General features: G+C 37.4%; 1 protein-coding gene and 1 long non-coding RNA gene across 5 annotated transcripts in view; one reads left to right on the forward strand and one right to left on the reverse strand.

Annotated features, from left to right (window-relative positions):
* LOC147871749 (uncharacterized) overlaps window positions 1–17758 on the forward strand; it is a 260188-nt gene that overhangs the window by 48857 nt on the left and 193573 nt on the right. The gene's annotated exons all lie outside the window — the stretch shown is intronic.
* LOC147871750 (uncharacterized) lies at window positions 1299–10619 on the reverse strand. Its single transcript, XR_015538320.1, has 3 exons — window positions 10488–10619; window positions 8247–8407; window positions 1299–2970 (listed from the first exon to the last, which is right to left on the reverse strand). It is a non-coding gene; the product is annotated as an uncharacterized LOC147871750 (long non-coding RNA).

Raw genomic sequence — 17758 nt, forward strand, 5'->3', positions numbered from 1 at the left:
AATGACGAAACAGACTCAGGATAGATTCGAATCAGCTGTTTTCCCGAATACAAATCGAGGGCACTGCTGTTTCTCGCTTGGGTGGTACTAAAATGTCGGTGGTGTTGTATTTTGAGTAGTAAGCTCTGAAAATTAACCTATGTGAACAGAAGGAACCCATGAAAAATCTGCTGGATTAACTTGAATTGGGTTGTAGGCGCCGTGTAGTCTGGTAGAAGTTTACCCACATTTCAGAGTTGCTTGCTGCCTCCATCATCAGGGCGATGAGTCCTCGACGTCGGTAAACCTCTACCAGATTACGCCGCTTAACGACCCAGAAGACAGCCATCTCCAGACTCATCGCAGTGAAAACCTCAAACCCTAAAACCTCAACTAGTTCTGATTTAGCTACGAATCACGGACCTTTCCATATATGAAGTGGGATTGCTGACTTGTGTCTGTTGAAACGTATGCCCAATGGCCTGACTTTGCCTTTAATTGTGATCTCGCCTCAGTGCGTTACACTTGAGAATTGTTCCGAAGTAGTCTTTCTTCTCATGGTAAAATAATCCTGTTAAAGCTTCGGTCACCCTCCGTTCCCCGTCTCTCTGTACTGGCCCCTACTTGCTCTGGATTGTGGCAGCTTACAGTAGGCTTAAAGTACACTCAACGCGTGGTACACCGATCGGCCCCCCCCCCCCCCCCCCCGAAACCGGTCTCTGCGGAAAACACGACACTGAATATCACTCAGCTCTTGTTACGTCATTGGTTCTTACGCTGTCGAATTTTATATCCTATCAAATTATGTCAACGGTGTTGTCAATCCAAAAATCGCGTTACGAATGCCATTAGAAAATAATTTCTCAGCTATGAATGTGTTAAAGATTTATAGAAAATAAACTGTATAAAAACATGCATAAGATAAAAATTTCACTTATTTAACAGCTATAGCATTATCAGAAACGTTTATAGTTATTCATGATTTCATACGAAGTGACGTCCTGTGTTATTCAAATTGCGCTAAATTTCTGTTAACATGGATTTTAGGAATTCACAGTACAGAGCTTATAGGCCCACTTATATACTTTTATAAACGATTTCAGGATTATTCAGAACTACGTATTTAATCCGTAGGGAATATAATTCCGGGCATCCTTTATTTTATATCTTATTTCTCGATGATGTATTAGCTGTTAATGTATTTTATTTCCCATTGTATATGTCAAACATTCTGTTACAGAAAGCGTATTCTTTCAGTTGTATTTCACGTATAAAACAGGCAGTTACATAATGTGACATTGACATAAGAGTAGGTGAGGATATGTCGAAGGAAACGTGCTGTGTTTCTTATTCGTTAATCGGTAAGTTGACTGATTGTATCTATCAGTCTTATTCAATCGCCTTTTTAGTCGTGTTTCTTTGTGTAAGTATACTTTACCAAATCCACTTCACGTTTATCTGACACTAGCAGTGTGAAAAGAAAAATTGATTGTGCACTAAAAATGCACCCATCTGTAAACGTTGACTTAAATATTTAATTTAAATTAGTGATAATCGATATCAAAACATTTTCCAATTTGAAATCCCAGAAGGACATGAATGGTCTTTCAAATTAAACCTGCTGCTACAGCACCATTAATTTCTTTTTTTTCCCTCTATCATTTGAAGCTTAGGGATAATCATGAAAGACCCTTTGAACCTTGCTCTCGCCTGCTCGTGATTAATGAAGATGAATGGCAGCCACAGGGCATTTCAGACGCCAGAATGAAATCCATCCGGCGCGCCTTTATGGACATATTGGACTGTTTGCTGGATTCCTCTCATTGTGGCGAATGGGACGAGTATTACAGCGTGAAAGATACAGTTGTCAATGGTTGAACTCGATACGCTATTTGAGTGTCAGTGATGATCAGTTCATTGGTGGGAACCAAATAATTGAAGTACGTAATTCATAGAAACATGAGCCTAAATACCGACTTGACAATTATAGTTGCAAATGAAGACCCCCAGTCTGAATAATTAACATGTTAACTTTGTCTCAACCGAAACGTTAATTCACATCTGTAGTTTATTTTTGATACGTAAGAAATATAGGCGTCTATTTCATTCTTTGTTTATTAAACAGAGGTTTATCAACTGCAATGTTTGTATGACGGCACTTGTGTTTGTGGTCAAAACAGTAGATTATGAAGTCGTCATTTCTTTTGGAAGTAATAAAATTATGTTGCGTATCATATTGTAACTTATGATTGTACATGTATGTATTTCGCCTCCGTGACACTATTTCCACGGGAGGGGAGAAGCAATGGCGCTTATTACGTACAATTCCATTAATTAACTTAACTGCAACCCCTTCTGGCTTCGTAAATAGGCTACAAGAATTTTATTTACCCCTCTACACTAAACCAATTAACCTATCCCCATCTTGTGTGCAATGAAACAGCGTCGCTTACAGATGGAATGGTGACAGAACGGGGGAGAGAATAAGGCGTCGGAAGTCGCGTGCCCCTCTCCCTCTTTGGCTCACGCCCACGTACTCGCCTGTTAGGGGCCGCCGGTGTTAGGTTAGTGCCGCGGAAGATATCGGGCAGGCACAGGCCCCTGATTTTCATGCAGCAGTTTCTGGTCAGACTTGTTTTGGATTCGAGAGGTCACTGGTTTGATTCTCGACCTAGAAGGCGGATGTGCTGACATTTTCGCTATTCATCGCCATCTCCGTATTTTACTCATTCTTTCCCTTCTGCTTTGTCGTTTTCACTTACCCTCGTCACCATTTCCTTCGTATTTCCCTCCACATTATTATTCTCTCATAACTTTGCTGCCTCTTTCTGTGTTTCTAAAATTTTCTTCTCTGTTTCGTCCTTCCGTCTTCCTCTGCTTGCGACAGACATGTAAAAGTATATAATCCATTGAGCTTCTGTATTCGGTCTCTGGGGTTCAGACGCCTGGGTGTTACGACGTGACGGACGTTTTCAATTGTGACTCCATGATCTGAAAGGGGTAACCAAATTTTGCGTTTCTGTGACCTGTAAACATGAAATTACGTAGTAGTTGACAGTGTATCAGAATCCCCACAAATATAATTCTGTTCCTTACTGTGTACGTATCAAGCAAGCTTATAAATCGAAGTTGCGGGCTTAAATAATTTTTTCCTGATCGTCTGTACCGCCTAAGAATACCGTAGAAGTTCTGCCAATAGAGACTGACTTGTAGTGATTCAGCGTCTCTGTAAATGTTTTGCGTCTGCTGTGATCTCTGTCCGTGACGTGCCTTCATATAAAGCGTCTCTGCGCGTATGTTCTTTTCAGATCGATAATACATCGTCGGATTCATCTAGGATGTTGATGGGCATTTAGTCTTATTGGGAATGCTTCACACTTCGCACTTTTAAAACCATTTTACGTTCAGGTCTCTTCCTCAGTGGATTACCCTGAAACATGCAGGTCTTGCAGCTAATTAAAATAAGGTTCTTTTCGATTTTGATAACATCTCTTACCTTAATTTTCACTTAACTAACTCATAGAGCAAATCTTTATTGAGAAAATGATAGTCTCTCAGCTAGTGAAGAAATTCCTCTCTTATATGGAAACCGAAAGTTTATTGCCGTGTTCAAAGAGCCCTCTACCGGTACCTAATATATGTTGCCCTAATATCCATTTTAATATTATATTCCCATATACACCTAACCTAACCTAATGACATGTTTCCTTCAGGCTTTCTAACCAAAATTTTGTACTCATTTCTCACCTCCCTCATGTGCGCTAATGTTCCCTACCCATCTCATATTTCTCGATTTGATCGTCCTAATAATATTCGGTTAAGATGAGCTACAAGTTTTGTAGCTTCTCCTTAGGCAATTTTCTTCACACTCTGTCCCTTTATCACTCTTAGGTTTAAATATTGTCGTTCATTTTCTTATCAATCGGCCAGTCCGTGTTACGCACGAGATATCTCGAAAAGAGAATTCTAAGACTGGAAGCTGAAGCCTGAACAGTCATTAAGGCATAACTAACACCGTTAAAAATTTCGCCTTCAAAGAAGAGGGTAAATATAAAATAAAACAAGCATAAAATCTTGCACCAACTCAATTAGAGCCGCGACTTGAGAGAAGATGACACGGAGGAACTTAGTAATCAACTCAATTTACGCGTTAAAAGGGGAGAAGCAAAAATGTGGAACATCACTTCAAAAGGCCGGACTTTGGTGTTGAAAATGTGTCTTTACATTTTAATATTTACACCGACTGGAAAATGTTATGCAAGGACATTGCAATATATGCAACTCTATTAAAATTACAAAAGTCTGTAGATAAATTAAATATACATTATTCTGTTTATTTACAATAGTTCATGTAATTGCACTGTCAGTTTATAAGAAGGCAGAGCGTCTACTTATAGAGTGACTAATGAATAATTAATTGAAAGGAAGTGGTCGTCGTATGTGGCTACAGATTGTGGGGAATACCACGGAAATCCTGTTAGATTCAGGCCTAGTTTTGAACCACTGAACTTTCAGGTACGAATCCGGAGTGCTGATTAAACGGCCTGGGCCTTCAGTTGCTTATTTATTAAAACATTATTTTGATGTTGTTGACTTCGATCATATCAGAAGCAAGGGCTCAGTTTGGAACTGATCCGAGAATATAAATTAATTACAAGAATTTGGTAACAATTACCCGGAAATAAATTGGGGGAAATTAATCTTCTTCCGGTCCTTGTCCATTGCTGGCCGTTGTATTAGTGTTATTGGAAATTTGGATTCTTTTACCTAGAAATGTGTTGTTAGGAGTAACAAATGGGAATATCTGATTGAGAGGATGCCCCAGGACAATTAATACTCCTCTTACTTTCCTTGACGATGTGTGTGTGTGTTTGTGTGTCTTTAAACACAGTGCACGTCGTGTAGGTACGTAATAGATGGTACCCAAACTTTACCAGTTTTCTCTTCCCAAAATACTTAACAGCGTTCGGCGATCTTACCAAACAATAATATAAGTACAGTTCTCAGTTATATTCTTTAGCAGACTGCAATATGACCTCCACGCTACATGAAAACTTTTATCAAGAACGTCTTCTTATGTTAAATATTTCTAGGGGAAAAATAGGTAAAACACATCTTCAACCACGTTAAACATTTTGTTGGACTGTAAACAAAATGCAAGGGAAACAAATTCGAAATACGCTGTAGCCTGCATTTCTGTTGGGATTGGCTTTGCAACAACATATTTATATCTGCAATAAATAAATATAAAAGTTGATAGTGTATATAAAATCACAAATGAAAACAGTGTTTGGATAATTTGAGCAGTCCATCGCTTTTAAACTGCTTATAAATAGGTATGTCATGTAGTAGGTACCTACTGTATGAATCATTTTATAAGATTATCTGAGTTTACATGCGTTTTATGTAAAAGCAGATGAGGCTGCCACTTTTAGAGTGTATGTCTGTCCGCTTGTCTCTCTCATTCCTCTTAAACGAATTTTAATTATTCTGATATTGACAGTTCTTAGTATTCGTTAGAATAATCACATTGCTCACTGAGACTGGTCTGTTCATTTGAAAGCCTTAAGGGGTTAAATAAATCTCGTTAAAAATCCATTAAATCATATTACATAAACAAAACAAGCATTATGTGTTGTACAAAACCTACGAAATAGATTTACGAGTGACAAAAATTGTCAGACCTGCAAAAATATGAGGTTCATTTTTATTAACCAGGTTTGAATAAGGATCGACAGATATGGGCGGACTTGATAGTTTAATACCTTTGCATTATTATGGTCATACCGATTTCGTACATAGTGAAATACCTTGATATTCTTGTATTATAATTGGATACAATAATTTTTTTTAACATATTGATGAGTATTGTTTAAAATAATTATCAATGCATAAGTACTGATATATCCCAAAATAATTTTATAGGAACGTAATCGTAACTTATTTGTTAATAACTACGTATAAAGTAAAATATTGGTTAGAAATACGTGACCTAATCTGTTATGTTTACAACTACGTAAGAACGGACTCTTAGACTACTGAATTCAAATTAAAAGGAGGCTTTGAAATGTCGAGCTCTTCGCGTAACCCGAGAAAATTTTGTTTCATTCCCTGCGTGGCATGAATGTGTCTTTGGTCACTAGGGCTGACAGACAGACATACGTAGCATATTCTTTTGTTCAACTCTGAGCGAGCCTCGAAGGTAAACTTTGATTTACGACTGCGCTACAAACTTTTAATGGTTTGACTTAACTGCTATTCCAAGCCAAGGAATTTCTACGTTATGGCTTTCAACTTTTACCAAGAAATTCTGGGGGTTTCCGTCTTATGTATGATCCACTTTGAAGTTTGTTTGCATCTTGTATTATCAGTAACCCGTGACTGCAAATAAATGTTTTATCCTAAATTCCTACTAACCAGCCACTGAAAACCACGAGAGACGCTACTGACAGACGGACACAGGCTGGTCCACTTCATTTCATTCCTTTACTAGTTAGCATGGCACAGCGGATAACATCTCAGTGCGAGCGAAGTTAGCAATATTTCATGCATGAAGCAATAGCATATTTTTCTTTCAACTTCATAAGTTTTTAGTGTGTAGATGTCGTGGATATCTCTTTTCATGTTTTATGGAGCTTGCATGACATTTGAGGAATTTGTTCAGTTTATTTCTTTTTAAAGTTTGCTACTGTGAATAAATCCGTACTTGTAGATGCTCTTCAGAAGTGGTTTACCATATAAATCAGAAACGCTTTGGATATGCAGAATGTATATCAAGATAACTAACATCATATTATTTATTTCGATATTTGTGATGCGTGATTCACTTTTTCCTTCTTGTACTGTTTAAGTGTCCAAGCGTCGGAGGTATGTCACATAGAATCTCTGACCTGGATTGATAAATGATCCAGAAATCGGCGAAAGAAATGTGTCTGATCAACAGTTAAAGTCAGTTTAATGTTCTTTTCTTCTGATATTAATTATACTATCTTTGGCTTCAAACGGTTAGAGTTTGTGCGTTTAAAACTGAGAAGACAACATAACATTTAGTTTAATCTCAAATTCTTCGTGTTTGTTTGCTTGTATGTGGTTTATTTAACGACGAACGAATATACTCAGAATTTATAGCGTCAAATTATTGAATTATTAGTGACTATTAAATTGAAATGATCGTGGTCTAATTTGAGATATTATCTCAGAATTTACCTGGGAGACTGAGGAATACCACGAACAGCATCAGTCAGGATTACTACTCCATGTAGTCTGTTGGTAGCATTTATTATATGTTTTTGTATTATGATGTATTACTGCATTATAGTGACTAGATATGACACATACTTAATATTCTTTGACCGTTCCATTGTGATGTTTATTTTTAAGGCTTTTAGATTTAAACAGGTATTTTTATTACGACGATGTTTTCGTATGATTATTGCTATAAGGGCTTACTGCACACGTGCCGTATTAATTTGAACGGTATCCATCATCCATACTACACCAAAGAATAATAAGCCCGAGTGTGTAACATTCTCTTCTGGTCCCTGCGTCCTTATATGTTGCCATAGGAACTTATTCCGGACAGGAAATCATATAGAAGGCCGTGACGCACGTGTTGTGGTGGGATGGAACACAGCGAATTGAGTTAATTGTTGCAGTTAAAAAGGAAGTTTGGTTGTTACACTGAAAAGGAATTTTGCAGCAGCAAAGTAATTGCAGGTGAATCAGATAACAGCAGGGAGGAAAATGAAGTTTATAGTTAAAAATGTCAGTATGTTCTACAAAAAAACTAGTTTTGAAATCTGGTTTTTAGGCGTGTTGTATAATCATATTCGTGTGTCCAATATTCTAATCAGTGCACGGATTTTCATCAAACTTGCTAAGACTCCAAATATTCGTTCTTTATTTTCCTTTATTATCGCCCACGCGAATTTCTGAGGTGGGGATGACAATAACACAGTAGGAGCTATCAAAACAAATAGGCAATCAAGAGTGGAAAAATATACTTCATATGTTAATAGTCTATAACTTTTCCAAGTTCTTTCTTTGAATTCTTTCATACGTCATTGTCATATAAGTTTATTTACTTCGTAAAAAATATTTTTATGAACGTATCATAGAAATGTATCCTGCAGCTGGAACAAATCAATGACTGTTTTAGCACTGTTCAGTCCTCTTTTGGTAACTGAGAATTTTTAAAGCCCAGAAACTGCGCCACTAACGTCGAAATGAACTGTCATCTGCCATTAGTAAGTAGTTGATAAAATTACCTTTCTCGTGCCATGTTTAAAGTGACCAGTGTCCAAAATTGTTGACGTATTTCAAAATCAGAATCTCCAGAATTTTCTTCATCATCAAAATGGCGATTATATTCCTACAACAGTTGAACTTCAGAAGGTGGTAAACAGCTACATGTCTTCACGTATAAGACCTGTTGAAAAAATGTCATTATATACGTAATAAGTGCCATATTGAACCTGAATATTTTATCAACAAGATGTGTACCTTGTCATCTTCAACGCACCTGCTTAATAACATATTTTTAACTATTTGAAAATATTTATTACATGCATAATTTTTGGAGATGATGGTACGTACGTCTATTTGCCTGCCCTTAGATGAAACTGGAAAACGTTTCTAAGGGGCGATTTGCATATTTTAAGGGTAGGTACGTTGTATATACAATGGCTTACACGGAATGGGGAAGCTAGGACGCCCAGGAGGCAAAATTATTATCGTGGGCTTGGTTTTGCTTTCTTGAAAGCCGAGGGGAGGGAGCACGAATGCGAGGGGAATAGAAGGTCCCTTTTGTAGCAGCGAACAGGAACCTGGCAAGAAAACTTGGTCACTCTTCTCAGCACCGAATACAAATATGGCAGATTTTAAAGTGGGCCTATTTGCTGCAGCGTTTAGCGGAGAGGAGCTGGTCGGAAGGATTTTGGATTTATTATATTTAATAGGGGAAACACGAAAATGAGTATTTACGGATTTACAGTAGATATTCTTGTCCTTATACATGATATTACGATATTTTAAAATGTTATATTAATCATATCGTCGTATTACTTCAGTTATTTATGCTAGATAAAGTACCCGCTCTTCCCCGGGAACTGTTTTGTAAAACACCTACACCGACCTAATAAAATCAGTAGTTTTTTTTTGCGTTTTAATATTGTCATTTAGTGTTTATAGCTGTGTGTAGGACTATATTAATTAAATTTCGGTACGCGTCTATAATAAACTCCATAACAGACGAACTTACGAAATTACAGGCTTACACAGTAATTTAGATTTGATGGTCTGTTTTGAGCAAGGCAATGAACCTTCGATATCCATAAGAGGCTGGCAATTTCGTGACGAACTGAGCGACTGTTAGCTTGTGAAGAACACTCCTTTATGGAATGATATGGGTATTTAATTGTGTTCTAGAAACGAAAGTATATGAACTAGCTCGTCTTTTACATTGCACAGCCCCTGATGCCACATGTTTGTAAGTCTTGTAAGTAGGAAATAGAGCTTTTTATGCATTAATTCGTATATATTCTGCTTGCAGCCACCAGATATATAGGACGGACGGAAACCGGAAGACAATGTTTTTTTTAAATTGTTTCTACTGTTTATACAACCATCTTTAGGAACACATAAGATTCCAATCTACGATGAAGTATACTCTTTTTAGATTAAAACGCACTGGATGAAGATGTGTTTATAGTTGTAATTATAAAAACTGAATATAACTTAGAGATTAACATACCAATAATATAGGCCAACCATATACAATTTCATTGCATATTAGGCAATAAAGAAAATGATTAGTACTTAGGAGGAAACAACTGTGTATATACATATACACAGTTGTGTAAAACGGTTTTTTTTTTGAAATCAAATACGTAAGTCAAACAGTTTTGATAGTTATGAGGATGAAAATGATAACAGAAAGAAGTTTCCTTTGTGTTAAATTTCATTTGGTTTACGTGGGTTCCTTTTTATGTGGCTACATAGAAATATTCTTCTATTATGAAAGGATTTACGAACTTCTTTTGTGAAGATAACATAATTCGGAATAACGGAACATTACTCTTTGTTACTTGGTGATTGTGTGATCTGTCGATGACGAACGTACAGATACGAGCAAATAACTCGCGTGTTTCAGCAAGGCTTGGACAGAGCTTCCACCGCGATCTTTAGTTACGAAATGCTCGCACGGTCACTCACTCACGCGCCAAAAATTTTGACCGTGTCTGTGCATGTCAGTCAAATGTCGGTTACTGACATGCAGACTATTGGCGGAATGAACGTTTCCTTCTATTATTGAAGACTGAATAGGCCCACTCCTAGTTTCTTGCTGTATAACTCAGCGGGCAATGTATTTTATAAAAATAGGTGGTTAGACAGGGACTAATAATTCCTCACAATAAAAGATTGGTAACTAACTGTGTGACTTTTTGAGAATCAGATAGTCATTCAGACAATACATTTCTTTCTTTTTATAAAAAAAACAAATTTATTACCGTGTTCACAGGAGTCCACAATTGGATCATACCCAGTGTCATTTGAACCTAGTCCTTACACTGATAAATCAGAAATCGATACGTGTTTAGCGTATGTTTGTTTAACAGTCAGTCGTCTAACGCTGTGTTTCGTAACAGTTCCGTTTGTTTCTATGGAAATCACTCGTTTCCGGTATTGGTGGTTCCTCTACGTCGTCATAGCATCCGCCACCTTCCACCCCTCCCCCCCCCCACTTTTCAGGGGGCATAAAGTTTGTAACAAAATTTGCTTGAAGCTAACACAGATGTATTATAACAAATAACCAGCAGCGCTTCACGTGGTGATTACCAGCGGTGAGCGTTCTGTCGAATGATACTTTTTTTTTAGTGTTCTGTCTGACGACAGGTCCATATGAACAGGATCCTTCCATCCTTTTCTCAGACTGGGACCTGTTCATATACGTTCTTGGCAGATGATCCAGAAGTGGTTTGCCATTGCCTTCTTCTGTGTGTGAATGGAGTAATTGTTGGGATGCCACGGAGGAAAACTCCGTGTTGCCTAGACCACGGCCTTGCCCAACACAAGTTATAAATTCGGGCACAGCCGGGAATCGAACCCGAGACCCCAGGATTACAAGGCCAGCGTTCTTATTATTATTTAGTGTTCTGTCTGACGACAGGTCCATATGAACAGGATCCTTCCATCCTTTTCTCGGACTGGGACCTGTTCATATACGTTCTTGGCAGATGATCCAGAAGTGGTTTGCCATTGCCTTCTTCTGTGTGTGAATGGAGTAATTGTTGGGATGCCACGGAGGAAAACTCTGTGTTGCCTAGACCACGGCCTTGCCCAACACAAGTTATAAATTCGGGCACAGCCGGGAATCGAACCCGAGACCCCAGGATTACAAGGCCAGCGTTCTAACCGCTAGACCACCTCATCTTATTATTATTTAGTGTTCTGTCTGACGACAGGTCCATATGAACAGGATCCTTCCATCCTTTTCTCGGACTGGGACCTGTTCATATACGTTCTTGACAGATGATCCAGAAGTGGTTTGCCATTGCCTTCTTCTGTGTGTGAATGGAGTAATTGATGGGATGCCACGGAGGAAAACTCCGTGTTGCCTAGACCACGGCCTTGTCCAACACAAGTTATAAATTCGGGCACCGCCGGGAATCGAACCCGAGACCCCAGGATTACAAGGCCAGCTATCTAACCGCTAGACCACCGTGTACCAAGGGAGTAAAATGACTTTATTTATATTTAAGAACCGTTATACTCATATTAATAGTAAATAGGGACAAATCACATGTTTGGTTTAAAATCTGTGGGTGAGGACTTCAGTAGATTGTATTTCTAATTTTATAGGAAAATAAACCTCACAATTAAGGAAAATGGTTTCATTTTACATTAATATCCAAGAACAGTTATTTCTTGTTATAATTACTGTTTACTATGAGACATATAAAATCTCATACATACTTTTTGTAGGGCACATGCATGGTTTCGGAACGTTAGCGAACGTGGCACATGTAGCCATTGTGTTTTAAAGAGTTAATGTTTGTCTTTTCTCTATTTGTCAGGCTTAGAATTAATATAGTTATAGTCGTGAAAACTACAAAGTGCGATTGTACACTCTACTGAACTGGCCTGGGCTTAATAATTCGTAACAGTTTATATCAAATTTTATATTTCTGCTGGAGACTGAACCAGACCACTCGCATCTATATAAAGCTTAAATTACAAATGGGTGGAGTTTTACCTCCACTCCTCCTTAAACCTTATGCTTAATTGAAAATTCAATATTGTCGTTATTAACTGTTTTATTCATGGTGTAAATATGTTTTGAAGAGCCTAATATAATCCTTTATCTTTTCATGAAAGAAGGTACGCACAGAAAATACTCGCGTTAATGACCCAAGGCTTTTTATTCAAAGTACAAACCAGTACTGTATCAGACCTGTACAGTTTTTTAGTTAGCGTTCGTACTAGGCAATGCGCCTTGGACCGTCGTGTGCTCCACACACACTCCTCCCTCATACAAGTCTGTTCTAATTACCTCTGTATAATAGAACCTCCCTTCATTAGAAATTCCCTCTAGGGTTGCTATAGGATTGGGGATGCTGTGTTTGTTGTTGTGAAAACCCGCAAGATGAAGAGTGGCCCAGAATCTAGTGTGTTCGGGAGGATCGCTAAAACCACATCATTTATACGCAATGAACACAACTGAGTACTTGCTTCAGGTGATACTTTTAACCGTAAGAGGGCAGCGTATAATCCCTCGTCATATTTAACTTATTTTGGATTTTAAATTTGTTAGACGAATTTTGAAATTCTTCTGAAACTTTTTTTTTAGAATGTCGGAGCGACATATGACGTCCGTCTGTTTGAATATTTGACACTTCCCGCCCAATTTAATTTTAAAATTATCGGCATAGATTTATAATCAGACTATTTTGAGTGTTGTGCCGAATTTGAGTGAGGTACGTTTTGAGGTATATTGTTTTAAGTATATGCAACTTCATCGGGTTTAAACTGAATTTTGAGAAAAGAAACATAATACTGTATTTGAACTTTATGCAAATACGCTTTTGTTACACCACCTCGAATTAAAATGAAATTAGGAGAATAATTCTGAGTGATAACTGGCAATATGACAATCAGATGATTCTTATTCATTAGTTTCGGATCTTAAACGTGTGGACAGACACTCGTTATCCGTACAGTGTTAATTTAATGTTTTTCTTGAGATAAACACATGAAGACGAAGTATTATACGTCTGTGCTCTTTAAATTACTCGGAAGAAAATATAAGGATAAACAGAAACGCTGTAAAGCAATTACGTAAGCTACCTTAATTGTCTTTGTTGTTTTATAGTGAGTCTTATGATGTACACGTGTCTGTATTACGACTGAAGAGTCAACTTAAAACTTTACTGCATCCATTTGGTGTCCTTACTGTAGGAAATGCTCATTCTATAGCTTCATCGCCTCTAAAAGAAAGGTAAAATATTTTGCCTCGCAGTTGTTATTGGAGGCAAGCTGGAAAACATAGAGTTATGGTCCAACCAACATTAATGTTGTAAAAAAGGCTGCAAACAATTTTTTCTGTTACCTTGTGCCGCCATATTTACAGTTTAAAACGTGATAATAAAAATATCCACAATAAATACATAAAATCGATGTTAAAGTCGTGTGATGACTTTGTAATTGGGGTTACAAAAGAAATGGATAAACGATGTTCATGTCCACGGAAACGGGTCGGAATTCCACATTTATATACACACGATGTATATATGCATGTATATATTTGCTGCAGATCCGGGCCTCTGATGATAACGAAGTGACAATGTAACGATGGTGTAATTTCAACTTTTTATATCCATGTAAAGCCAGCTTTTAAGATACTTGGATGTAACATGTATTTTGGTCGACACAAATTTCAGACTATGCTACCTCGAACAAAGGCTGTTTTAGTGTGAAGATAATAATGCAAGGTTTAATTATCGATCATAAAGGAAACCCGCCTACCCGAGAGCAACATTTCGTGCTGATATAATTAAACTATCAAAATGCGCATCTAATGGCTGAATGTATATATCTGTATCGCAGTGGTAGCTGTAATGAGATGGTGAAACTAACATCAAACTTTTTGATTTATGGACCGTCTTGCTAAGGAGTTACGTCATAAAACGTGGCGTATCTCTCTACCTGCGTGCTCTGTGTCTAATATTTGCGGGGTCATTTGAGTTAATTATCGATTGCGCACAGAACTGATTTTAATTTGACTTTAGTTACGTTCATTTAAGTGACGAGTTTGAAAATTTACTTACTCCTGTAGCGTATGCTGACTTTTCAAAAGTATTCTTTATGAATTTGCTTAAATTCTTTCTTTTAATTTGTTACAAATCAACCTATGCTGTAGCACACGTCACAGTGTATGACCATAAATTACTTACCACATCTGAGTGTTTCAAATGCATTTTGTAGATATTCAGAATTTAAAGCCGAAGTTCGTCTAAATATTTAAGAAATCAAAGTCCGTACCTCAAGGAAAACACAAATATCAAATTGTCAGTGTTGTTTAAGTGAATAATCGCTGTTTACATTGAGACTCGTATGTAAACGATGAATACAAAATACAACTTGACATAATATTAAAGCTGGTGGTACATATAGTTACCACCCGGCTTTAAATGGTTAATGAGCTTTATATATAAAGTTTTGTATGGTGTAAAATACAGACGTGGCGACGGTAAAAATATTTTAGGTTATATCTGGCATATTTAACATTAATGAGTTCTGAAATATCTTTGTGGATGCGCTGAAGTTGATCAGTAATTCTGTACTTAGTAATTTATTTGTGTTAATTCAGTCAGACACGGCACTGAAATCTTGTAAGTAATGTAGACGCCAGTCCCTCCGAGAACTTGTTGGGTAAACCTTGTATTTTTCTCTCAATTTACAATTCAAATTGGAAGCTTTTTAAGTTGAATCGAAAGCTATCTCCTATTAACATTACAAAAGATTTTAGTTGATGCCGATTTGACTTTCATTATAGCGAAGCCCGTTTTTATTGGTACTTTTTTGTTGTTTTATTGATGTTTATCTTAATTTACGAACTTCATTTATTCTTGAGTCTTTTCGACTTCTGGATCGCTAACTTCATCAAAGTATTGCTGTCACCTGTCCGCCGAAGACTGGTGACTGTCTCAGGGGGTCCTAAGGAAAGCTGTAAGTGCGAAGTGGATGTCTGGCCTTCTTGAGATCGGGTTTCGGTAGGTTGATTAATGATGATGTAAATCAAACAAGACTCACTGCAGATGTGACCACTCCCCTTAACACCAGCATAAGATGCAAGATGCTACTGTAGAATATTTCAGTACATTTTATTCCGATATTTTAACATTAACCATAATGTATCCTTAACCGGGGTATGATATATTTCATATGCTGCTTTTCTCTGGAAGACGTACTACATGGTTTTTAGTTTATTTAATTTTAAGAGAAGCGTGAGGGTTAGTGATATTGTCTGGTGTCTAAGTGTATTCTAAATAAAGACTACAAAGTTTTGGAGACTGGAAACACCCGGATCATAAAAGTAGACCTAATGAATATATTAAAAATGTGAGAGTAGTGGATATCAATATAATAATACAAAAATTTTGAAAATAAACGAAGAGAGCTTTTAGAAAGTTGAATGAAAACGAAATCTAAAGTTGCTTTATCAGTACAAACCTAAGGATAAAATATTTTTATGATCTAAGCGTGCATTGGAGTGTTTAGATAATACAGACGTACATTTATACGTCGTCTTGAGGGAAGTGTGACACAATTTACAATTTTAGATTGCCCGATTATAGTAATTATTAATCGTTAATTTCAAGGCAGTGAGGTTCCAGTTGGGCACATGTTCAAAAAATGTACTGTGAAAAACATCAAAATAAGTTTGGTACATAATGTCGGAATTGGTGGATGACATTCGTATTTCAAATTCTTGATGTCTTAAGTTGTTAATATCGGCCAGGAATGCAGCTGTCGTTGCTGAGATGTTTTTTAAAGCAGATGCTGGATTCAGAGAACTGTTTGATGAACGCTTTTAGCGTTCCTTATAAATGCCAGAAGACGGTATGCAGCAGATGTCCCCTGAGATGAAGTTACTCTCTGAAGAACCTCAGATCGAGTCACCCATGTATCGTTATTAATTGGTTTAGATATCGAGACACGAAAGAAGAAGGTACGAGATGAAAGAGAAAAATAGCAACAAGACGAGAAAAGGAAGAAGAAAGAAAGAGAGAAAGAAGAGGAGGGGAAACAGATAGAATGAGAAAGAGGCCTAGGAATCGAAACTATTTTTCAGACTGTAAACTGTGTTCATGAAAAACCCTTTCACTTTCAAATTTTTTTTTAACATGGTTTGGATCGTGGAATTCATGTTTTCATTATTTTTCACTTTGGATCCCGACTCGTGGCATATTCCATATTCTCCTACATATTTTTTCTCTTTGTCTCATACCTTCAAGATACGTTTTTCCTTTTGTAACAAATTCTCCAACCTTTCCTGTTTTGGTATTCCACTTTGCGTTTCCTCTATCACAAATATGTCCTCCGTTTTTTCGCTTTTTATCCGTAACTCCACTCTCTCTAAAATTGCATTCATACTGATAGACTGGATGGGTGACGACAACCAAAATCAAATTTTTGCAGCAGGTTTGAAAAACTGCGTGTTTTATAGAGAAAGGGTGTAAGAAAACTTAGGAAGTCTTTCTCTCTAACCAGGAGTGGGTGAGTAGGTAAAGGAATTCTGAGCTTCTGGAACACGAATGGAGTATGAAATCGAACTTAGCTGTCGGGGTAAGCGGAATCGATTGTAAAATGTGTATCAGACCTTTCAAGCTGAAAATATAATTGGGTATGGAGGGGACACGGACGCGGCAGGACCTCTTATGTAAACCACCTTAACACTCACTTGTTTCTTGTTATTTTCGTTCATTTTCTCCGTTTCCCATTCCATATCTTTTATTTCTTGTCATCTCATTTTCACCCCTTTTCATACCAGTTCGTCTCAACCGGACAGCCGACAATGGATGGTTCTGCAGGTTGGGGTTGTGCGAGGTGTCAACAGTTCCCCAGACTAAAACCCCGGCATGTTATGAAATGTGATCCAGGCCCTCAGCGGGCTGTTTGAACAAGGGAGTTTCTTGACAAGCTGAGCGTAGCGTTCCAAGAAGGACTGGACAGAACTTGGCTTATGGAATCATTCTCCCGCCTTTTTATTAGGAGAAATAATATCTCAATACATTTGCAAACTTCGGAGTGAATGGCTGGGGTTCGATTCATGACGGAGACTTTGGGTTTCAGATTCCATCCTAAGTAGAGTTGGAATTAAACGGGTGTCAACGGCTGTCTTATCCCCAGATGTCGATAAGTATTACTTCCATCCCTGATTCTAGCTACATGACCAAGCCACCAGAACCTTCTTGACTTGCCTGCCATCTAATACGTCCTTGCAAAGTGGAAATAATTTAAAATATACCAGCTTTGATGATGTCGATCATTCATATCCGACATGTTAGTAAATTTTATTACGAAACATAATATTTGTCGTTGAAAAAACACACAATTAGGTTTAACTTGTTGAAATGTGGCGGAGTACCATGGAAACCGTTAAAAACAATAAATTTTATTTAAGTCCATTTTTGAAGTTCCGTGGATTGTTTGGAAAAACCCATTGTTTTACGTAGTTCGTGCGCTGATCCCCTGAGGCGCCAGAATCTGTTCACCGTCC

The sequence above is a fragment of the Zootermopsis nevadensis genome, unplaced genomic scaffold (genome assembly GCF_977971745.1).
Source record: "Zootermopsis nevadensis isolate Lab colony 2312 unplaced genomic scaffold, Znev_1.0 Znev_ptg000040l, whole genome shotgun sequence".
NCBI classification, from domain to species: Eukaryota; Metazoa; Arthropoda; class Insecta; order Blattodea; family Termopsidae; genus Zootermopsis; species Zootermopsis nevadensis.